Here is a 24,948-nt window from a genome sequence, read left to right on the forward strand (position 1 = left end):
GGGTGAGAAACACTGATCTACAGCTTACTTTTTGTTAGGCATTTCTGATAGCTTTGGTTAAAATTTCTTTTATTTTGGGCTGGTTTTTACACTAATATATGAACAGTGTTCTAATTGTATGACTGAATGTTTTCTTTTTGCTTGTTGTACTAATAGTCAGATGAAGTACAGTTATCAAAAGCCACTATAAACAATTCAGTGCATAACTGATAAGTATTTCATTTTTTAATTTGTTTAGTGTTATTGCCTTCATTTACTATTTAACAGGTATATGGAGTGTTGTTGGGTTTAATATTTGTTCTGATCCAAGTCAAGGGAGGTGTTATCCAAATCAAAGGTTATGCTTAAGTTATATAACGCACTTGAAGGACTGTGTTCAGTTTTGCTCTCTGTATTAAAAAAACCATAGCAGTGCGAGAGAAAGTCCAGAGAAGAGCAACTGGGCTGATTCCAGGTCTAAGAGGTATGATTTATGAGGAAAGACTGAAGGATTTGAACTTTTTCAGATTCAGCAAACAAAGACTAAGTGATGACATGATCAAAGTGTTTCAAATTAGGAAAGGAATTGGTACAGTGGATCCCAGCTGTACTTTAAAGTAAATTCAAATTGTTTACAATTACAATTACAATTGGAATGAATTGCCAAGTAGTGTGTTTAAGAGAAGATCTTCATATCGCAACTTGATATTATTTTGGACAATCTAGGAGAATAGGGCGGCACGGTGGCACAGTGGTAGCACTGCTGCCTCGAAGTAAGGAGACCTGGGCTCGCTTCACGGGTCCTCCCTGTGTGGAGTTTGCATGTTCTCCCTGTGTTTGCATGGGTTTCCTCCAGGTACTCCGGTTTCCTCCCACAGTCCAAAGACATGCAGGTTAGGTGCATTGACGATCCTAAATTGTCCCTAGTGTATGCTTGGTGTGTGTGTGAGTGTGTGTCCTGCGGTGGGCTCGCACCCTGCCCGGGATTTGTTCCTGCCTTTCGCCCTGTGCTGGCTGGAATTGGCTCCAGCAGACCCCTGTGACCCTGTGTTAGGATATAGTGGGTTGGACAATGACTGACTGACAGTCTAGGAGAATAGGATGGATGAGCTTGTTAAGCTGAATGGCCTGTTCTTGTTACAATTTTTCTAATGTTCACAGTTACGTAAGAGTGCTGACATTTTGGAGTTTTGTTGCTTTTAATAATTACTTTTGTCTAGTTATTTCACTTAAGTTGGTATTAGTATTGTAATTTATTATAGTAGATTGTGAAAAAAGTGACATTATTTTTTCTGGTTTGGGGTGTTCTGTGTGATATCACATCATAATTGGAGGGGCACACATTTTATATTAGGGTAAAAGCTCAATCTAATCCCATTTCACCTTGGGATGGCATAACATTTATATGAATGATGTGTCTTGCCTATGAGCCATCCGTTCTATACTCTAGTGACTTAATTTTCCTTCCTTTGCTCAATAAAGTTGATTATTAAGACACCAGTTACATTTTCATGTTTCTTAGACCATACCTCTACATTTCTTTGAAATACAGTATATACACATATACCACACTAAAAATGAAAATCTAAACAAATGTATCATATCTCAGTCTTGACTGAACTCCAGAGCTAGCATTGGATTTTATAGTTCTTTACAAGTCTTCTTATTGTTCTGAATTAATTATTCACCATTCTATCTACACAATTTCCATCCATCTATTTATCTGTCAGTGTTGAGTAGTTTTTAGTCCAATGCAGAGCCTACTTCGCAACAACCATACCAACATTGGTCAGTTACCTTAATATCCATGCTTTTGGGATGTGGGGGGAAATCCAAAATTTAAAACAGTACCCCCTGTAATCTCCACAAAGGCAATGCTCCTGTTAAAAAGTGAACAAGTCACTGGAGCTATACAGGAATAGCGCTAATCATTACTTGACCACACTTCCACAGTGCTTGACCATTGCCTAAAATCTCAAAATGTTGGTGTTGAGTGTGCTTTTTGATTTTGTATACTCATTCTATTTTTCCACCAGCACATTCTCCCAAGCTTAGCCCTAGCTGCTGTTATATTTCCACACCTTTGACGGTGTTAGCAGAAAAAGCAATATAAGTGCATTAATTGTTAGAATGAAAAACAAACAAGTCACTCTACTCATGTGTTAAGTTATTTTGCAACAAAAGAAAAATCTCTTAATTAATCCATCAGTCCATCAGTTTACTGTATAGGGCCTCAGAAAGCTGAAGCCTATCCTATTAGTATCACACACAAGCCAGAAACTTAGCCTTGTCCAGATGCCAGTTCATAAGCAAAAATGTCATTTTAAACAACCCAGTGCACACAAATTGTGCTTACAAGGTATTCCTGTCCATGGCACAGAAATGATATTTGTTCATGCAGCTGAACCGGTTCTGCCTGTTTTGTAGGAAACTTGTATGGTAGCTTTGAACAAGCTTTGCTTCAGTATTGCTTCTGTTTCAAAGACAAACTGCTCTGGCAAGTTTGTCAGAGTAGCTAGTTCATTTTCTACAACTTGCTCATCTGAATGGCTGTCGCCTTCATCTCAGCGCTTATGAATTTTTTCCAGCTCCGAAAACACCTCTCCTTCTGGAAAATGTGGCATAGTCTCAATTGAATCAGGAATTGTGCCACTGGGTGAATGTAATTCAAGCAAGAAAGTTTCAGTAAGTAACAAGCAGTTCGTCTATATGGCTTTAAAGTGTTCTTAATTCATCTGAGTAGCCTGCAGTCACGGATCTGTGGCTGCAATGTAAACATTTGTTTCAAAATATGGAAAAAATATGGATATGGTTTCACTTAACATTTACAAAGACATTTTAATTTACTAAATATATAGGGTTATAGGGTGATAATTCTACAGAGTACGTTGACATTCTTACTTGCATGTGTTAATCAACACATCGGGTACTTCTACTTTTACATTTAGAAACACGTCACACAGAAAGATGTCTTTCTTTCAAATCAAATTCTGAACATTTTGATACAATGTCTGTTCTTATGTAACCCAAATATCTTAACAATGTTATCTGTCCTTGCTTGTGTTATATACTGTACTTTAACTGCTAACACTGGTTCATTCAGTTTTCCAGTTTTAGTTCATTCAACACAATTTTGCTTTAATACTATATTAAAAGATTAATCTTCATAAACATAGGCAACATGTTAGCTACATTAAATTTTAGGATGAACAGTAACGTTCATACTTACTGATTTAACAGAATACAGATTAAACATTAATCTAGAAAATATATTTCCCTAATTTATAATGTACCAGAGAAGAATAAATAACATTTTTCCAACAGATCACACTAAAGTGAGTCTGTATTGCAATTATGACTTGATTTAGCTAATGTTTGAAATATAGATACAATTTATCGTGTACAGATAGATAGATAGATAGATAGATAGATAGATAGATAGATAGATAGATAGATAGATAGATAGATAGATAGATACTTTATTAATCCCAAGGGGAAATTCACAAATTTATTTTAAATTTTATATTTATTTATTTAAATTCATTTATTGATTGTCAAATAAGTAATATCCTCTATTCTAGTTCTAATTCTAGATTACAATGCAGATTCAATTTTGAGTTGTACTTACAAATATTTAATTACAATTTATAAATAGACCAGTTTCATTGTAATCACAAAAGATTTCAGTTACAAAATAGTCCATAAAATCTGATGCTGTGTATGTTAACACATATATGTATTAGCACTTCATGATATTTGTCACCACTAGATAATGAATTTAATATTTACTTATTTGGCTGTGGGACAGTCTGGGAGCACAGTGGTAGAGCTAGAGCTGCTGCCTTGCAGTGAAGAGACCAGGGACCTCCCTGCGTGGAGTTTTCATGTTCTCCGCATGTCTGTGTGGGTTTCCTCCCAAAGTCCAAAGACATGCAGGTTTGGTGGATTGGTAATACTAAATTGGTCCAAGTGTGTGGTTGGAGGGTGTGGGAGTCTGTGTATTCGCCCTGTGATGGACTGGCACACTGTCCAGGGTTTGTTCCTGCCTTGCACCCTATGCTTGCTGGGATACATTCTATAGCACACCCCATGACCCTGTTCTGGACTAAGCAGGTTAGAACATCACTTTATCTATGGTGACTTACATCATTTAAGATATAATTGGTTAGGTTTCTTTTGTTATTTTCTAGTTGCAGCACAGACAGGTGAAGTGACTTGCTAATTGTCACACATTGTCAATAACAGGATTTGAATCTGCAGACCTCAGGGCTTGAAGTCCATAGCCTTAACCACCAATCGGTTGCCTTGACTAATTCACTTAACCTGTTTGTGTCATTAATCATAAAATATATATATATATATGTAACCAGCTTTTCTACTGCACTATGTTAGTAAAGCACCTCCCTGGGTATGGTAATCATTATAGAAATGTGTGTTGTAAAATAGAGGTGCTCAAATTTGTGAATTATGTTATGATTCTTTAGTAAATGAAAATCTCATTCTAAAACAATTTCAGCAATTGAATTTAATACATTGACATTAAAAATCATTGGAGGTTTAAACAAAATATCATTCTTATGCAAATAGATTAAGAACGCACAATCAAAAATGTCATCCATCCACTTTTCCTGTTATAACATCACAAAGATCCTAACAAGTTAGACAGATACATAGATAGTACTTTTATTCTTACAAACCTTTAGAACAACTCAAGAAATATTGAACTATTATAACAAACAAAAAAATCAACCACCCACAAACAAACACAAAGGCAGAAAATACAGTAACTCCGAAGGAGAGAGCAGTCGGTCTTAGGGACACAACCACATAAACTGGGCCAATGAACCTGGCAGACATATTTTTGGAACACTTGACAAATCCACCATACCTTCAGTGACGCACAAGAGTCTTCATGCTTTATGAAGACACTTTCCAAGTTGAAAAATGTGCCAAAGTCCTAAGAACTATGGCAACCCTTAACATTATTTTTACTTTAGCAATGTGATTTTTTTTTTAATTCAGCCATTTATTTATTTGGAAACTGATTAGTTGTATTCATGATGCTGGAGTCTAACCCCTCTGCAGTATTTGCAAGGGAGAAACATCCATCCTTCCATCCATTATCCAACCTGCTATATCCTAACTACAGGGTCACGGGGGTCTGCTGGAGCCAATCCCAGCCAACACAGGGCACAAGGCAGGAAACAAACCCCGGGCAAGGTGCCAGCCCACCGCAGAGGGAGAAACATATCCTGGAGAAATCCCAATGTAATTTGTGTATAGATAATGTCTTTATAATGTCTTTTGTTTTTAGATAATTGCCTCTTTTTACATTCTCTTTTATTAAACTGTAACATTCACAGCTGCATATATTGCAATGTATTAAAGGAACAGACAAGCACTGTATGGTGGCTTACATGCTGCTGTTTATGGCCCTTCAGCCGAACTTATTTTCTGGAAAAACTACAAAGCCCAGAGCTAAAGTCAGTCTCAGGTGACCAAACTTTTTTAAAAAAACTCTAAAGTCTAATGACAATTATGGAGACTTCTGTAATTGTGTAGAGAAAAGTTTGTTGCATACATTTTAAACATATGTGATGGACTTCCTCATACGCACTGCAGATGCCGCATTATGACTTAAATGATAGACCAGGTGCTACTGGCTAGTTTTTGTAGAGTCAGACTGGAGATCTTTAAGCTGCAGGTTCTGTCCACATCCTAACTCACAGTGTAGCTCTAGCTGTGTCCCACTTACATAAAAAGGTGTGCTTTTCTAAAAAGATTAAACCATGTTTGTCTTAGGTTAAGTTCAGTTAATGAAGGGTGGAAGTGGCTGTTCTAAAATGTTTAACCAGGGTCCTTTGCTAGGCCAGCAAGTCAAAAATCTGATGTCCCTCTTTTTGGTGCTGAAGAGACCAGTGCAGGACTGGAGTGATTCATAAAAGTCAGCTTGAAGAAAGCAGTCCATCAGCTGGGTGTCAGAGCAACAGATAGGAAGGACATAACAAAGACATACATATTACAGAGTCAAGGCAATAAGAAGTCAAGCAAAATGACTCCTTTTATTGGCTGACTAAAAAGATTACAATATGCAAGCTTTTGAGGCAACTCAGGCCCCTTCTTCAAGCAAGATGTAATCAGAAAACAAGAAAAAGACAAGGAAACAAACTTTATTTTATGCAGTGCCTTACTATTCATAAAAGTACAATGCCTTATCTACACAAAAGAAAGAATATTTAGAAGACCTATAAAAGGTCATGTAAGCTTTGCCTCACCTGGTATCTCACTACAATATAATATTAAATGTAAATACAAAAACCTTTTGTTGAATGAACACTTATTTCAATATAAACTTCTTTCTTGTATGACAATTTAAAATGTATACACAAGAATGTGTGCAGCATTTTTGTGTTTAGTAAAGGTGAAACTTGATATACATTTATTACCTTTTTAAATGAACAATACATTTTCAGCCTTGTGAGGAGGAAATTAGCACAAGCACTTCTTTCAAAAGCATTTTCTACTGTACGTTCATTAAGCAGCTTGTCTAGCAGCCTAGTGAATGTTAGCAATTTACTTTTTTAATGCATCTTTGTTTCTCAGGGCAGAACACATAAATTAGCTGCATTGCTGAAATAGTTCTTTGTTATAATACAAATCAATATGGGTGAACCATTTGCTAAATTCACAATCTATCAGGTTATACTGTAATTCTGCTGCTCTCTCAATCCATTCTATTAATGAAATATTTTCAGTTGCAAAGTGTTGTGTTGCTTTTTGTTCACATTATTATATTATTATAAATTATTATATTATTATAAAAAAAATCATACCATATTACTTGAATAATGTGATTATAGATAGATAGATAGATAGATAGATAGATAGATAGATAGATAGATAGATAGATAGATAGATAGATAGATAGATAGATAGATAGATAGATAGATAGTTTTAACTGTTTTGCGGTTGTCACAATAGTAGAGTTCAGCTTCTTTCTGTGTAGAGTTCAGAGTTCAGATTAGTCTGGCTTACACCCAAAGACCTGTGTGTTCAAATAATTAGCATCTCGAACCTGGCCTGTGTGAGTGTGCACTCATCCTCCAGGGCTGAATCCCACCTTATTTCCAATGCTGTTAAGATAAGATATAGATTTATGTGACTATGTATTGTGCCAAGTGGGTTCAATAAAGGATGATTTTATTATTAACTCTTTGAGGGCTGAATATTTTTTGCAGGCAACTCTGTTTTCTGAAAAGCACACAAAGCAAAGGTTTCGCATGTAAATCAACATAAAATGTCTGTTGCTGTTGCTACTGTCGGGTCCTGTTCAGCGTCTATGGTGGTTGTGTAGGGGCAGCACGATGGCTGCTAGGAATGCGTGGCAGGCCGGCTGCCTGGCCTGTCTTCACAAAGCAGTGCTACTCAATCTGTTTGGTACCTCTTGCCATCATAAATGGCGGTCCTCCCAGGCGAACGTTGCCCTTGGTGCATCGGCTACACAAGCGGGTTCAACACCACAATCAACTGGGGGCCGATCAGCTGAAGCCGGTACTTCACTTTCGTTTTCAGTCTCCATCTTCAGATCACTTGCATCAAAATTGAAGTCCGGCAAGTCAGAGTCCAATTTGGTAATAATAATACACAAAATGTTGTCCACGGAGTGTTTTGCTTTGTGCATTCGCTTTGGTCTCTCGTCAGATGTCGATGCCATGTTAGAGGTTGTTTGCTCTTCACTACTCACGCATGCGAAGAGAATTGAGATCAAATCAACAAAGCTAACTTTCCTTCTAGCAAAGAGAGTTGAACTAAAACATAACGGTGAGTTTTGTCATCGTTTACGGCTGATTTACTATCCTCTACCCCTGAATTTTGACAAAAGTCAACATCAGCCCTGAAAGAGTTAATATGAGTTCAAAGAAGTATAAACTTCAGATGTAGAACAAAAAGTAAAGTGATGAAGGGCACCTCTATGTGCCACCTGAACCTGAAATAATGTGGCAGTATGATGTAGCAGCTAAGTCAATGAACTTTAAATCATAAGGTTGCCAATAAAATTCCTATTTCCTCATTGGATGACCCCAGGCTAGTCATTTAATATACCTGTGCTCCACCAATAACAAACATTGGTGAATATTTAAAATGCAGCCTGATTTGTAACATGGCAAAAATAGTACTAGCCATATATATAATTATAATTTAAAATCCAAATTTTTATCAAACATAAGCAAAATGCAAAGAGATGGATGCTCAAAGGATGATCAGGTACCCAGTTAATAAACAGAAAAACAAACCACACCTCTCCTCTAGGCCTAACTAAGGATGGCACTAAATCACTGCCAGCCAAACTTCAGTTCATTTTTGCCCCTACTCATCTTCCAATTTCATGTTCAAGGGGCCAGTGTCACAAAGTAACCTATACAGTAAATATATCAAAGGGGGTGCTTCTTGGACAATGCCCAGAGTCACTTCTAAGTTCAGTAAAAATTAATGTGCTTCCACCTTCCACAACTTGTTTCTGGCAAACACCTGCCAAGTAGTCAACCAATCACAATATACATATGTAAATAGGAATTAAAGCTATGTTGGTCTGTTCTTGTCAAAGCATTTTTATTCTCATATAGTACATACATACCATATCTATACATAAATAAATATACAATGCAATATATATATATATATATATATTATGTCCAAGGTTTGATCCCTGAAAAGGGAAGCAAAAAGTGCGTACGCCTGATTGGTTCCAATTAGGGCGAAACACGTGTCGTGTACTCTTTGTATTATTTGGCAGGTACTGAGTAACATGTCTATGATCTGCTTCTCAGAACTGAGGGGTTGTGGCAGATGTTTGCCAACTGGTTTCCCAAATAATCACATTGTATATAAGGTAGAGATCAAAAATAATTAATCAATTTAAATTTAGCATCAAAGCCAAAAGGAAAACCTAAACTTGTAGTCAAAGAAACAGAACCTAGTCCTAATCTTAAAGCACTATTAAAAAAATCCACACAATAGTTTTTTTACTTTTATATCTGCAAACTGCTGACCCACAACGTCACACACAGCATGAACTTGGTCATCTCTTCTAGCAATCACAAAGAAACAACTAAACACAAACACCAAAAAATGGCAAGGCGGTAGCAAATAAAATGGTGTTGCAAAAATATTTTAGATGTTTCAAAACAAATAAACACGTGAAACTGAAACAAAGTCCATGCTTCAAAAATTCTGTAAAGCAGTTAAAAAAAAGGATGTAGGCAGCACAATATAAGTAAAAATTAAACAAAGAATGCCAATCACAATATTCACTCACTGGCCTCTTTATTAGGTACAATTTGCTGGTACTGGGTTGGACCCCCTTTTGGCTTCAGAAATGAGAATTGAGATTGAATTGAGATCTGGTGACTGTGGAGGTCATTTGAGTACAGTGAACTCATCATTATGTTCAACAAATCAGTTTTAGATGATTTGAGCTTTGTGATATGGCGTGTTATCCTGCTGGAAGTAGCAATCAGAACATGGGCACACTGCAGTCATAAAGCGATGGAAATTATCAGTAACAGTACTCGGGTAGGGTGTGACATTTAAACAATGCTCAGTTGGTACTAAAGGGCCCAAAGTGTACCAAGAAAATATCCCCCACACCATTACACCATCACCACCAGCCTGAACCATTGATACAAAGCAGGATGGATTCATGCTTTCATGTTGTTGATGCTAAATTCTGACCCTACTATCTGAATGTCACAGCAGAAATCGAGATTTTTCAGACCTGGCAATAGTTTTCCAATCTTCTGTTGTCCAATTTTGGTAAGCCCATGGAAATTGTAGCCTCAGTTGCCTGTCTTAGCAGACAGGAGTGGCACTCAGTGTGGTTCCCTCCTGCTGTAGCCCATCTGATTTAAGGTTGGACGTGTTGTGCATTCAAAGATGCTGTTGTGCATACCTCAGTTGTAATGAGTGGTTATTTGAGTTACTGTTGCCTTTCTATCAGCTTGAACCAGTCTGGCCATTCTCCTCGAAGCTCTGGCATCAATAAGGCTTTTTTTCTGGGTAAACCCTAGAGATGGTTGTGCATGAAAATCCCAGGATCAACAGCTTCTGATCCCAACAACCATGCCACATTCTCATTCTGATGCTCGATTTGAACTTCAGCAGGTCATCTTGACAATCTCTACATGCCTAAATGCATTGAGTTGCTGTCATGTGATTAGCTGATTAGATATTTGTGTTAAACAGGTGTATCTAATAAAGTGGTGTGTGAATGTACTGTATATATCTTAATACATAATTCGCCTGCCTCCTCACTCACTCACGTCCGTCCAAAGCCGAATGCGCAGTCGCCTTCTACGCACGTCCGAAGCCAAATGCGCAGTCGCCTTCTGCGCAGCTGCCCGAAAAACCTTACAAGACCGAAATCCAACCCCAACATTGTGGCAGGCGGCGGATTTAGCCAATGCATTTCGGAATTATTATTCTGAAATCCCAAATCCTTCCGCACAGGCGTAGGATATTAGCCCCGATCACAGCCAACCCTCACACTCAAAATAATACGAAAGAACATATTATTATTAAGTACTTTCAGTGGCAGGAATGACTCCACAGCCATCACGATCATTACACTACCGTCGTCCGCAGATGTTGATGTGTGCGAAGCGAGGTACACATTCTAAGCCACATACAAATCTCCACAGGTGGCGCGGTACGCATTGTCGTGCGCTGCTGCTGAGATCTGAGTAAAATAAAACGCTGCTGGCCTATTCGCACCAAGCACTGAATGTTCACCACACCATCTGGAGTGATTTTAATGCCCCTTGCATCCTCGCCCTTTCAAAACTGCTTATTCTCGCAACTTGGTGCCAACGGCCGCAAAAATTCAAAGAGAAAGGCGACTTCGATTAAAGCTCTAGAGGCCTGAAAGGCGATTTCGACTACAGCTCGAGGCCTAATTACGCATTCTGATTCAATTACGCATTCATTCAATACACCTATATCAGGTTTGTGGTGCTTATACTTATTACTATTCCATATTTTACTGGAACATTCATCATTCAATATTATACTATAGGCCTGGAAAATTCATCAACTAACAGTACAAACCTGTACAGTAATGAGTAAAGAGGACTAAACTCATTACAAAAAAACTTCTTCGTTTCTTCTTCTACTTTTCGTTGATTTGTATTTCTCATTTTTTCCCTTTTACTGCCATAGGCCTACATAATTATAAAATATAGCAATTTTTATGCACATGACACAAAATAAATTAAGCTTAAAGACTACATGTGTTTCCAAATTCAAAGGTCATTCCCTGTCAAACTAGCATTCGCCATGACTATAAACAAGTCACAAGGACAAACATTTGACATGGTAGGAATATTCCTTGCCGAACCCGTTTTCAGCCATGGTCAATTGTATGTGGCTTTTTCAAGAGTCAGAAGGGCGAGTGATGTGAAGGTGCAAGTTAAAGATGGGCCACATCAAGGGAAATTACTACCAAACAGTGAGAGTGTCTTCACAAAAAATGTAGTCTACAGAGAGATTTTACAACTTTAGTTGCATACTGACAGGCCTCTAGTATACAAACAAAAAACGTCATAGATAGCATGTATTTTTTAAGTGTACAGTATTTTTCGCAGTGATAAAGTCATACATATCCCAAACCTCTTAGTTAATTATCATTACTTACATCACTTTCTTATTTATTTCTTACTTATCATTTGTTCTTCATACACTGCTGACACAAACTCGTGCCCGTTTCATCTTACGTTGTCGAAACGGGCTTTTTGTCTAGTATTAATACATAATTCGCCTGCCTCCTCTCTTACTCACTCACTCACGTCCGTCTGAACCCGAATGCGCAGTCGCCTTCTGCGCACGTCCGAAGCCGAATGCGCAGTCGCCTTCTGCGCGGCTGCCCGAAAAACCTTACGAGACCAACATCCAACCCCAACATTGCAGCAGGCGGCGGATTTACAGCCGCAAAAATTCAAAGAGAAAGGCGACTTCGATTAAAGCTCTAGAGGCCTGAAAGGCGATTTCGACTACAGCTCAAGGCCTAATTACGCATTCTGATTCAATTACGCATTCATTCAATACACCTATATCAGGTTTGTGATGCTTATACTTATTACTATTCCATATTGTACTGGAACATTCATCATTCAATATTATACTATAGGCCTGGAAAATTCATCAACTAACAGTACAAGCCTGTACAGTAATGAGTAAAGCAGACTACAATCATTACAAAACAACTTCTTCGTTACTTATCATTTGTTCTTCATACACTGCTGACACAAACCCGTGCCCGTTTCATCTTACGTTGTCGAAATGGGCTCTTTGTCTAGTAGTAAATAATTAAACATATAAACACATACATATACAATAGACATGAGACAAGTGGATAAAGGTAATTTCTGTACTGAACAATCAGAAAAAAATTTAAAGGCATACATATACTGCTTATATAAACATAATTGAAGGTGTAACTTAAAAAAGATACATATAGCACTGAAAATATCAAAAAGGTGCAGGCCTCTAAAATCCACAGCCAGACCTGCCCTTACAACAAGTCTGCATATAAAGGCCAGGTCTTACCATCACAAACAGTTTGCATCATACTCAAAAGGCAGACATAAGGCCTACACAGGCCCAAGAATGGGGCAAAGGCTTTAGAGTTTAAACAAAAAGTATAGTTCCTTTATTATTTTTTATCAAAATAATTCAAAAAGGAAGAAAAAAAAAGAAAGGAGCAAAACTACAGCCTAAAAGGAAAATCTAAAAGTGAACAAATTCCAATAACCACAATCTAGAAATAGTACTTTCAGCAACAGCAGAATATCCAAAACTAGAAAGAAGCAGAAATCAAACAGCACGAATCAATAACAGTGCCAGATCAGCAGAGCAATTTTTTCTCCATATATTCTGCTGGGCTAATCATTTGGTGACTCTGCCCCTTGGACTCTGCATAAAGGGAACAGAGGAGGAACGAAAAAAATATATAAAATTGCAGAACTAATAAACAAAATGTAAAATAAATAAAACACAGAAAGAACTTCACAAAAACAACAGAATTAATAACACAATATACAAAATAACATCAAAACAAAAAACAAAAATAAAGGAAAAATACCCGGACCCAGGGATGAGATCCTGAATGGAATACAAGAGGCTTAGTGAAGTTCTTGATGTTAACAGATCAAAAATACTGTCTGAAACATTAAACAAACAGCTTCCTCTGCTATCTTAGTAGATTGCTGGACACCCTCTACAAAAAAAGCAGTTAATGAGGTTTTCGAAAAAGTTCAAAAAGGTCTTCCAGGGAGACCATGTTGTTCATATTGTTGTATTCAGTTCTCGTCGACCTCCTTATGGCATCACAGAATCAAGGTGAATTCATTCTGAATCTTATGTACAGTTTGCGCAGTACCACTTGAATACTGTAAATACGTATTAATACAGAAAGTATGTGCAGGATGAGAGTTAAGGGTGAGACCAGAAGTAGTTGCTTTAGTTGTACAGAGAATGGCTATATTGTAAAGAAGATTTGGTACAAGTTCTTCATACTGATAAAATCCAACTTTGAAGTCCACTATAGTAAGTATAGACTCCTACTGCATATTATAGAGGACAAGCTACATGGTGGTTGCTGGTTCCTTAAATGTAAGTTGGAACTAGAGGTTGTAGGCTAGCACAGGGAGCTCTAGGTGGACAGACAGCAGAATTTTAGAGAGTGCTCTTGACCATTGGAAATAATTACAGAATTCACCCAGGAAATGGCCGCTGACTGGGATTAAAATACTCTTTCTAGCTACTGAGGTAGTGACCTGGAGTAGGGAAGTGACTTAACTGGTAACTCGACTGGTAGGAGAAGGAGAGGCTGAAGGATCACAGAGAGTTGTTTGGGAAGTCTGAGTGAGGAGTGCTTGTATTCGTACTAAGTGCACAACCCACCCCACTAATTAGACAAGTAAACCAGTAAGTATACAAACAGTCAGAGAGGTGTCATGATTTGTTGTTCTTCTGTTTGTCTGAATATTTGTGCTACTCCTCATTATTATTCTTGCCTTGCATGCTTTAATTTATATTTAAGGAAACTTTTTTGTAATATTTTATGGAAATTTAAATAATATTTACACTGCTTTCCAGTGGAAACATAAAACATGGTCATGGCTACAATGCTGCTAGTTTTCTTTCTGATATGATTCCTTAATTTCTTGTCAGTTAATCTGTACATTTAATCACATGTTTCAGTGTGTTTCTTATCTGAAGCAGCACTTTGGAAACAGGATACTTTTTCAACTTCATTTAAAATGCTAAGCTGAGAGGAATTTTTAACCCACAAACGTGGAAACAGGGAAATGAAAGGCTTAATTACATCAACCGAGGTCAACTAAAGGTGCGAAATGGCTTCTTTTTAAGGGTATGATTGGAATCAAAACCTACAATCAGGCTTCCTGAAACCTTGACAGCCCTTATCTATGGACTATGTGTGCCAGCAACATGACTATTCTTCATTACTGAATGAAAAATCTGCAGGCTTTCTGTTCCTAATATGATATGACATGTAACAGCTGTCTGTATTAGTCACTCATTTTCAGACCTACATAGTCCTGAACAGGGTTCTGAGGGTCTGCTGTAGCCTATTCCACTTAGCATAGGATGCAAGGCAGGAATAAACTCTGAATAGGGTGTCATCTATGAAAAATAGATTTTTGCCACTAATGTGATATTACACTCTTTAACTCTTTTGATATAAATAAATATGAGATAACATCATGCCAGTCTCGTGGTTAGCAGATCTTTTCGAATTGGTTAGGGAAAGGACGTTGATATGAAACATAAATATTTTGAATTTAGCATTAATTTCATTTTTTTTAAACTAGGGGGCTCTAGCCAATTTGCAGATCTGCCACTAATGTATGGGGAAGCAGATGTACAATATAAACAGATTGTTATTTTCATGGGAATTGTTACATATGCATAATAGACTATTTTACATTACAGCAAATAGTTAACCATAGTAAAAAATAGTAAAACATAAGCAATTGAAAGAAAATTATGTTTCATGTTGCATTAGAGGTATTTGTTGCGTTATATGTTTTCGTTCTGTTTGGCTTTGAAATTAACACAGAAATACTTTTTAAACTTACACTTTTACTGTAAAACTTCAGTAAAAATAATTTTTTGAATTAGCTTTTCGTCAATATCACATTGAATTTTGATTCCATGTTTGGACTTACATCATGACAACGCAATATATAACTGCCTGTGAGTGAGTATTGTTTCTTTCTCTCTAATAAATAAACTGACTTTTTCGAATGTTTGTCCCTCTGATTTGCTAATTGTTATAGCAAAAGCTATTCTAATGGGAAACTGTAAACGTTTTAATACGAATGACATATCAAGATCTCCTTTGGTGTCTAATGTTATCCGAGGAAGATATACTACATTACCTTTCTTGTTGCCTGTTAAAATTTTACATGTCAGAATTGTTCAACCAATTTTGAATACAACTAATCTTGTTCCATTGCATAGCCCATCACTCATACATAAATTACGCAATAACATTATGATACATCCTTCTTTCAACAGTAATTCAGCCGGTGGAAGACCAGACGGTGTTAACGGTTGTAGATATTCTACAACAGATATTCATTGTAAGTTGATATTTTCATCTTCCTGACCATCACCACCAACTGTTTCAGCATAGTCTATTGATACACATTTAACCAATTTGCCGTGTAACCTATCCACAATTTTCATGTTAATTCATTTGACTTCATCATTTCTTTCTGCTAGGATTGTTCATGTACTCATTTCTTCTGTTGATAACCCTTCGGTATGAAATTCTTCAATAAGTCTTCTTTTATTGGGAACTTAAAGTGAGGAAAACGTAAAAAATCTATAAGAGCTGAGAGCGCAGGAACTGTGTCTGACAAAAGCATTCACACGAATGAGAAGTGAGAAGACTGTGGGCGTGGTTGAAAATGGTTGAGAGGATGGCGGGACTTGAAAAAATCTCTTGACAATAGTCTTGTCTCAAGATTTTCTTTTATAATAGAGAGATTGTATTATACTAATTTTTATGTGATTTATAAAATCACCATAATAATAAAATTATTGTGATATTTCCAGTTACTGCTGATGCTATATTTTGCCCCATGGTAATCTTTGAATCTTTACTTTTTTCCACAGTAGTAAATGAATATTCATAAAAGCTACAGTTCATTTTTGTCAGCAAACCTACAGTATTCATGCCATGCTTTGTTTCAGACAACTTTAGGTTAAACTCAGTGTTAGTTTTTTACAACATTTGTCCAATTGAAACTTTTCTAATGGAGTTTCACTGTCAGGTAGGGTGCAGGCCATAGCTCAGGTGCTATACTCTCTGTAAACTTCTCTGTCTGACTTCTGTATTAATTCATTCATTGGCTATGATTTGCCCAAACACACTTAATAAAGGGTGGCACAGACATGCAGTCTGTAGCAGTGCAGTCTCACAGATTTTCTTCTGTTTGGAATTTACATTTTTGCTCCACATGAACATGTGTTTCTTCCCACAGTTCAAAGTCATGATTTTCAAATCACTGACAACTCTTAACTGTACCAGTGTGAGAAAATGTGGATGTGTGGAGGAAATGGTAGCCTGTGATGAGTTTTCAGATAGCGCTGGTGGCTCTATGACTGATTTACAGGTATGGCTCATCTTTTTCTATTCTGTTGTGGTGCAACAAATATGAGACATCAGGGAGACAAACCCGTCTTCTGTTTTTGTAGTCCTAAACACCCACTTTCTTCTTTCCTTGCAGATGCACTGAAAGCGTTGCAATTACAGCTAAGCACTCTTTGGTTTTCAGCTCTCATACATGCACAGGAGCTGCCCCTACGACTTAAGACCAAATCAAACCTGTCTGATTTTGTCATTGAGACTTGCAGAGTGCAATGATGTAGTTGCCTAGAATGTCAGACTACATTATTGGTGTTCACAGGGGCGAGATGCAACTCACCACAACTTGTTAAGCTTATTAAGGCTTAAATTAGGGCTAAGCCTGGATATTGCTGGAAACATTGTGTAATGTGATATTGGCTTAGCCATTCATTTAGTGTTTAGGCACTCCTGCAGGAGTGGGCATCACTTTAACAGAAAAGTGCACATTAAAAGTGTACCATTGGATGCTTGTGAGTACACAGTGAAAGCACACTATTTATGAATCTATTAGGAAGAAAAAGCACATGCTTCAGGCAAAGCTTAGTAGAAATTCAACACTGTCACATAGAAGCTCTCAATAATTTTAGAAAGGGATGAAAACCGAAGTGAATACGCACCATCCCTACCATATGCACAGACTTCTTGTTGGCCATCTGTCTCAAGAAATATAATTGAAAAGAAGCTGAGATATCATTAAAATAATTATGCATACTGAACAGTTTTTGCCATCTTTGTTGATGATTGAACTTGGTTGTGTAGGGAGGCTGGAGAATCTCTTTTAAAGACAGAGCTCCATATGACCTTAAAGATAATAGCTATTGAAACAACAAAATTTTTAAAATCCCATTCAGTTCCTTTTTATAGCACCTTTCTCAGTATGCATTCTTAAAACATGATATACATATACAGATTTAATCAGATTAACAATATTCACAATAACATATATTTCCATATTTATTCATTAGTTTTCCAGACACGTTTATTCCAGTTTAAGAGCACAGGGACCTCTATATAAGTACATACATATAAATGTAACTTTTTAAGCATATGTTATTAATGTTCTCAAAATTCACAAGACCTAAGAAATAAACAAAAATTACATTTTATGTGCATTTCAGATAGAAATAAATACCCTGAGGCCTGCAGATCTTGGGAAAGTCAAAGTCTCATTTACATAAGCCAACAGACAGACACCAAGCTCCACCCTAACTAAATCAATTTTAGTAGCACTTAAAAATGCAAAAACATGTAGTTTGCTCCCATTTTCTTGGGTTGTGGGGGCTTGTCAGGAGGGAGTTTGACATGCTCCATGCTCATGGAAAGTCCCTTATAGTAAGGCTGCAACATGCATGTGTATAAATGCCCTTCCTTGAACAAGCGCCTAATTCAGAAATGAACTTGTGACCTGTATTTGATAATTCTGAGTTTAACTTGCTAGTAATCTGCTACGGGTAAAGTAGTTTTATAAATTGGATTACTATTTGCAATACTGTATACCACTGCTATTTATCTGTTAACGCTGGAAAATTTGTAATAAAAGGAATTATATCTTTTGGGAAAAAAGGCTGCTTCATTTCCTTAAGTTTCAACACTACAGTAGATTTCATTTTTTGTTTGGCAAACTATTCTATAACTGAGTAAATTAAAATCTTTGCGCTAGCTGTGTCTCAGACCCATTATTGAGATATGTGCAACATGCAGCTACTTGTTAGTATTTTTCTGTAATCAGCAAACTGTCTGCGTCACATACTGACTTGTTGGGGCTGTTAAACTCTTTTCAAAATGAATATTTGATTCAATAAAGGGTGTTGGGAACAATATATATTGTGACATAATGCACCTTTGAAAGGATTTACAGATTTATGAACACACTATAATTCATCCATCCATTATCCAACCCGCTATATCCTAACTACAGGGTCACGGGGGTCTGCTAGAGCCAATCCCAGCCAATACAGGGCACAAGGCAGGAAACAAACCTTGGGCAGGGCGCCAGCCCACTGCATTGTGTGCACACACACACCAAGCACACACTAGGGACAATTTAGGGTCGCCAATGCACCTAAGCTGCATGTCTTTGAACTGTGTGAGGAAACCCACAAAGACACAGGGAGAACATGCAAACTCCACGCAGGGAGGACACGGGAAACAAACCCGGGTCTCCTAACTGCGAGGGCAGCAGTGCTACCCACTGTGCCACCGTGCCGCCCCACACTCAAATTGCAATATCTAATTATTATTATTATTATTATTATTATTATTATTATTATTATCCATCCATCCATCCATCCATCCTCTTCCGCTTATCCGAGGGCGGGTCACGGGGGCAGCAGCTTGAGCAGAGATGCCCAGACTTCCCTCATCCCTCTTATTATTATTATTATTATTATTATTATTATTATTATTATTATTATTATCTATCAGTTTTCTAAGCCTGTTTTTCTTCTACTGACATAATTGACCAAAACAGTTTCCTACCTTACACCTAATGTTGTCTGAAAAATTGTGATGGAACTAAATTAACTGACAACTGTCTGTGTGGAGTTCACTCGCTCTTCTTTTGTACATTTTATTTTTCAAGGACATTCCAGGCTTTCCTTCCACATCACAGAGCCAGGTTAATTGACAACTCCAAATTATTCCTGTTGGATATTCCATGAGTATGCCATGTCATAGCCCCCATGTCCCATGTTCCTCTCTTACTTCTGGGATTGGCTTTGCCTCAAATTGATGCATGTATAAAAGTTAATACTGTGCTTTTATGCCTTTCAGCTAAATGGCACACCACAGACATTTAACATCAGATGAGAAACAGTATATAATCTATAATTTCATTGCTAACTACTCAAAAGTAGTAGAATGTTTTGGTAGAACAGACAGCAGACAAATTATGCTTCAAATTTGAATCTTGCCTACTGCAATTGGTGACACAAGAGAATAGGAAACACAGAGTGAGTTTATGAAAAGCAGGATATTAAGATGGTGATTTAGCAGGATAATGAAAAAGAAGAGGTAGGTACAGTAAAAAAAATGATAGTGCAACTGAATACATGATTACTTATAGAATACAGCTAGCAAATACACTGTAAATAATTTAACAGATGGCAGCAAACTGCTATCGGAAAGTGAGCCAAAGTAAAGAACACGTTGAAGTTATAAGTATGGAATTCACAAATAAATTTGTAAATACGGTAAACAACCACTTTTTTAACTACTGAAAGATTAAGCATGCATGTGTGCATGCACATTGGAAGGAGGGTTTAACTAATTTAAAATGCAATGTGGTAGTGTGTGTAAGATATGGTAGAACAGTTATCCTTGCTGTTGTTTTCACATGTGTCTGGTGTATTAAAAAATGGCCGCATTCCAGAAAACCAGTCTGACAATTGTAGATATTTTACGAAAGAGGCATGCAATGTCCAGTACAAAGTAAGCAGACTAATAGGAAGCCCTAACACCCAAGAACAGCAGTGGTACTGAAAAGGTATATCAGAATGAATACCTTATTCTGTCTTGTCACACACAAAAGGTAAAGTAATAAATGATACTAAAGAGCTCCATTTGTGTCAAATTGGAACAATAGGGCACAATTACAGCAGACTAAAGATCCAAAACACTGGAGAAACATAAGATGGCCTGATGATGGTTGCTAGATCCTGCACATTAACACTGACGGGGTGGGTAGGATATGTTAAACTTCCCTTGGGTTTATGGGACTCTGTACTGAGAGTATTAAAAACACAAGCTGACGGTGGCAATATAACAGTGCCAAGGATTATTAATGGAGTGCATTGAGTCTCTAGATATTAATACAGTATATCAATATTTCAGGGCTGAAGCATATTTGAACATCTTCATTTTCTAAATGAATCTGTTCATGATAGCAGTTTATAAATGTCATTTTCAACTGAATAATGTTCCATGTGACAAGTCTAGGAAACTCCTATGTGAGATACATGGAGTAGAGATCTACTACCAGGCTTTTAAAATGGAGAACAGAGAATTGATGGACAGATGCGTCTGGTAAAGGGAAATCTCAGAGAGTGTTTTTTAGGTTTTATATTTAAAAGCTAATGCTACTCAGAAATGCTTCAGTTACTTTTCAAAATAATAAAAATAAGTAAAAAAGTCACCAGAGCAATGTGACCAGAAGTACATGATTTAATTTTTTATCTTTTAGCCTATGGTTTGTTAGTCACTTTAATTTAAAGGTAAAATGTTGATCGTTTTAATCTTAGGGTAAATAATTAAAGGATTTCTGTCATGAAGAGAATAAAAACTGTTTTGTTCTTAAAAGTATAAATCCTTTGAGAAATGAAAAACAATTTCATTATCCATCCATTTTCCAACCCGCTGAATCCAAACACAGGGTCACGGGGGTCTGCTGGAGCCAATCTCAGCCAACAATCCTGGGCAGGGTGCCAACCCACCGCAGGACACACACAAACACGCACCAAGCACACACTAGGGAAAATTTAGAATCGCCAATCCACCTAACCTGCATGTCTTTGGAATGTGGGAGGAAACCGGAGTGCCCGGAGGAAACCCACGCAGACACGGGGAGAACATGCAAACTCCACGCAGGGAGGACCCGGGAATCGAACCCAGGTCCCCAGATCTCCCAACTGCGAGGCAGCAGCACTACCCACAGTGCCACCCCAATTTGATTATGCTTGTAGTAAATAAAAAATAAACAAATAAAAAGAGCTTGATCAAAGTCACCATGAAAATCTACTGTTAATACAACAAAACTTTATAAAATACACAAGTTTTCAGTATATACACCTTTGGCTTGTGGACAGAATGCCAAAATATCCAGAGAAGAACAAATGCAGATATGGGCCACCAATTATTTTAACACACATTCTGTACATTTAATCAAGAGGTCAAATAGATAATAAACTGCTGGAACAATGATAAAATAATATGTAAAAATAAGACATAATTATAAAATAATAAATAGGCAATAGTGCAAAGAAAGAAACAAAAAAATTATATTTTCTGAAATGATTAAATATTTTGACTAAGTATAATTTATTATGTAGGATTCTGATATACTTAATGTTCGTAATGTTTTCTTTCTGACTACGTGCTCCTATAATTTGGTGTCATGGACTAACATTTTGTTAACTGATCATATAAAATAAGCAGCAAGTATAAACCACATTTTTCAAAAAGACTAAATGGTCAAATTTAAGGGGTGTGACGGGCAGTTTTGGCCATTACCCGGCTGGGACGCCAGCTGAATGAAAGGACTGGGGGAGAGAGCAATTCTGAGGCACTACCTCCCCAGGGATGCTAGAGGGCAGCCCTCCTGGGCGGCTGTGGCATGCTGGGAGCTGGAGTTTGGTACAGTCCTGTTGGGTTCCGTGGGGGCCACCAGGGGGAGCTGCAGATCCCTACAGTTGACTTCCACCACACCTGGGAGTGATTCCAGGTAATATTAATGAGCCACCTGGAGCACTCCCAGGAGCAGAATAAAAGGAGCCACCTCACTTCATTCAAGGAGCCAGAGTCGGGAGGAAGTGGACAAAGTTTGCTGGGAGAGGAGAGGAGTGGAGGCAGAGAGAAAGAGAGAAGGAAAAGAGTGTGCTTTATGTACTGTGCTGTGGGGAGCAGACAAAAGCACACCCCAGCTGTAAATAAATGTGTGTGCTGGACTGGAACTTGTCTGTGTCGGGTTAGGACGGCTGTACGCGCCCCAGTGGTCCACAGGGGGAAAAAGGAAAAAGTGGAGATAAGAAGTTAATATAATATAGAAAAGTATATGAGCACTTTCAATGTATGCCGCTATGCCCTGCTATTACTTGAACGATTTATTTAATCATTTTTACAAGCTTGGCATTTGTTTTCTGCCGTTTACAGACATATAACAAATGTGTTGCATAGAATGCAAATGATTGTTTTCAAGCTGTAAACTGTAAACACTTGGGTATAAAATAGAAGCAACATAAAAATCTACATGAGACAGATTCAGACTAGGCCTCTTTAAAAACAATATAACTTTCCCTGGCTTATTTTAGAACAGATTAAGAAATCACAATTTTAGCCAAATTGGCTTTGACAGTACATTTGAAATGTTGCAAACTGTTAAATCAAGTAAACCCAAACACAGTACTTCATATAACACATTTCTATCCACAACTCCATCTCAAGTTACTTTACACAGGAACAAATGCCATACAGTTATTTACACATACATATATGTTAGAACTTGTACACAGGGAGGTTGACTCATTTGCTCAGCGGAGCTGCTAAGATCAAAGTGTTTCAAAAAAAGGTGCACGACTCTGCAGTGCTATAACTTAATTCGTCTTTTGCTTTACACAAACTGTATCTGATATGAACAAGAAGACTAGACAATTATAATGTTAATGCAGCATCAAAATACCTTTAAAGAATGTAATGTGCTAAACGAAACTGGGTGTGTCAAATACAGACATTTCTAGTATGGCAATTTGTTTTTCATATTCACTTTTCAGGATTGATTTCATTTTTTAGATTAAAAGACACATTAACCATATAATCATCACAGGTTTGGATGTTATGTTTTCAGCTGAAATCCATATATTTCAAAGTGCTTCTTAAGGAACAAAGATGAAGTCTGAAGGGCTAGCAGCTTAAGGTCAATAACAGGAATAAACAAAAATCTTTTGCAATACCACTTCTTCAAAACAGTACAACCTTTCCTCCTTTCTTGTTATAAAAAAAAGGCCTTAGGCACCGTATCCTGAAAGACTAGTTCTGGTCATTCCAGTTTGCCTTCGGTAGATGATGATTTACTCCTCCCATGTCAGGTGCAATGTGGCATGTGAAATACCTACGGTTACATTGTCACTAGTATTCACATGTTTCTTTTGAAAGATAAACTAGAAAAAAAAAACTTGCTTTATCTTCTTCTCAAGGCATTGTTTTAACTTTTCACGTCATCTTTATTAGCTGTTAAGCTACTGCTCTTGTTTTCCTCTGTGGATTAGGAAGAGACCACTTTTCAATCACAGATATTTTTGCATCTATATATATATATATACATGTATGGCTTTGTTTAGCAAAAGGTGTGGCAACATTTGTCAAGTTCCAAATATACAAGAGCACCTGTAAACCAATGCAATGCAAAGAATAGTAAGTGGAAAAGTAAAGCTACCTGAATGTGAAATCTGTATAAAATATTCATGGAATAGACAAATGTTGCTTACTCAAAGTTATATAGGGAATATGCTTAAACACAGAAATACAAAATGACTAAATATGACCATGTTTTTTAGAAGAAATAGCAAATGAAAAACATGGAAGGTTGATGAATCAAGGAAAAAGTATGTTTGCTAGAATACAGGACTCAACTGCTTATGCACAGACTACAAAATTTTTAAATTGCACCTATTTTGAAAATATGAGATATTGCACAACTTTCTGCTGTATTGAGGAGATCAGAAGTGTCAGATATGCTTTTTACTTATTTTACATATGTAATGTACATTTTATCACTCTTCCAGGCAAAATTGTGTAGAACAGCTAGTAACACACATTGCCATGAATTAAAAAGAACATTGAACTTAGTATTATTCCTGAGTTAGCCAGTTGATTTTATCCTATCTTCTGATTTCCTATTTGATTTCTATTGTATTGTAGGCTAACTAATCCAGAAATTGCTTAATGAAATGCTCACTACAAAAGGAGCTATATTAAATAAATATTAATTCACTGGTTGAATATGTGTTTAGCCTGACAGTGTGTTCAGACCTGTGAAGAATTTTGTTAGGACAGAACTTTTGTTTTTTGCTTTATATATTGAACTGTTATACTGGACCACTTTTGAATGTATGGCAAAAGCTTCAGTTCTTCAAGACATTACAAAATCACAAATGAAAACAGAAATTCTTCCAAAGGAAAACTAAAAGTGACTTAAACTGTCAACCTGTATGGAAGAAGATAAAATACTGTATATTAAATACATGCTGGTTTAAGAAAGAAAAGAAAGTGCAGTGCATAATGGAAACTGATATCAGCCTTGCTTATCTCTTTAAAGACAAGCTGCCTTTTAGGGCAGTGGTTCCCAGACTCTGTCCCGGGGACACGCTCTGGCTGCAGGTTTTTGTTCCAACCAGATTCACAATTGGTGATAATAATCGATAACAACTGATCTCATTTAATTAGCTGGTCTTTTTTAGTCAGTCAGTCATTCTCCAACCCGCTATATCCTAACACAGGGGTCTGCTGGAGCCAATCCCAGCCAGCACAGGGCAGGAACAAATCCC

The 24,948-nt window shown here is 37.1% G+C and overlaps 1 protein-coding gene across 2 annotated transcripts in view; it reads left to right on the forward strand.

The window, feature by feature from the left end:
* Nucleotides 1-2,452: 2,452 nt before the first annotated feature.
* rbbp8l (retinoblastoma binding protein 8-like) overlaps nt 2,453-24,948 on the forward strand; it is an 81,571-nt gene continuing 59,075 nt past the window's right edge. Inside the window, exon 1 of one of the 2 annotated variants that reach the window (XM_028811572.2) lies at nt 2,453-2,664. The gene's annotated coding sequence lies outside the window, so the exon portion shown is untranslated. The remainder of the gene's footprint in view (nt 2,665-24,948) is intronic. The other variant, XM_028811573.2, reaches the window with a different exon arrangement.

Source organism: Erpetoichthys calabaricus, chromosome 10 (assembly GCF_900747795.2).
Source record: "Erpetoichthys calabaricus chromosome 10, fErpCal1.3, whole genome shotgun sequence".
In the NCBI taxonomy this organism is placed as follows: domain Eukaryota; kingdom Metazoa; phylum Chordata; class Cladistia; order Polypteriformes; family Polypteridae; genus Erpetoichthys; species Erpetoichthys calabaricus.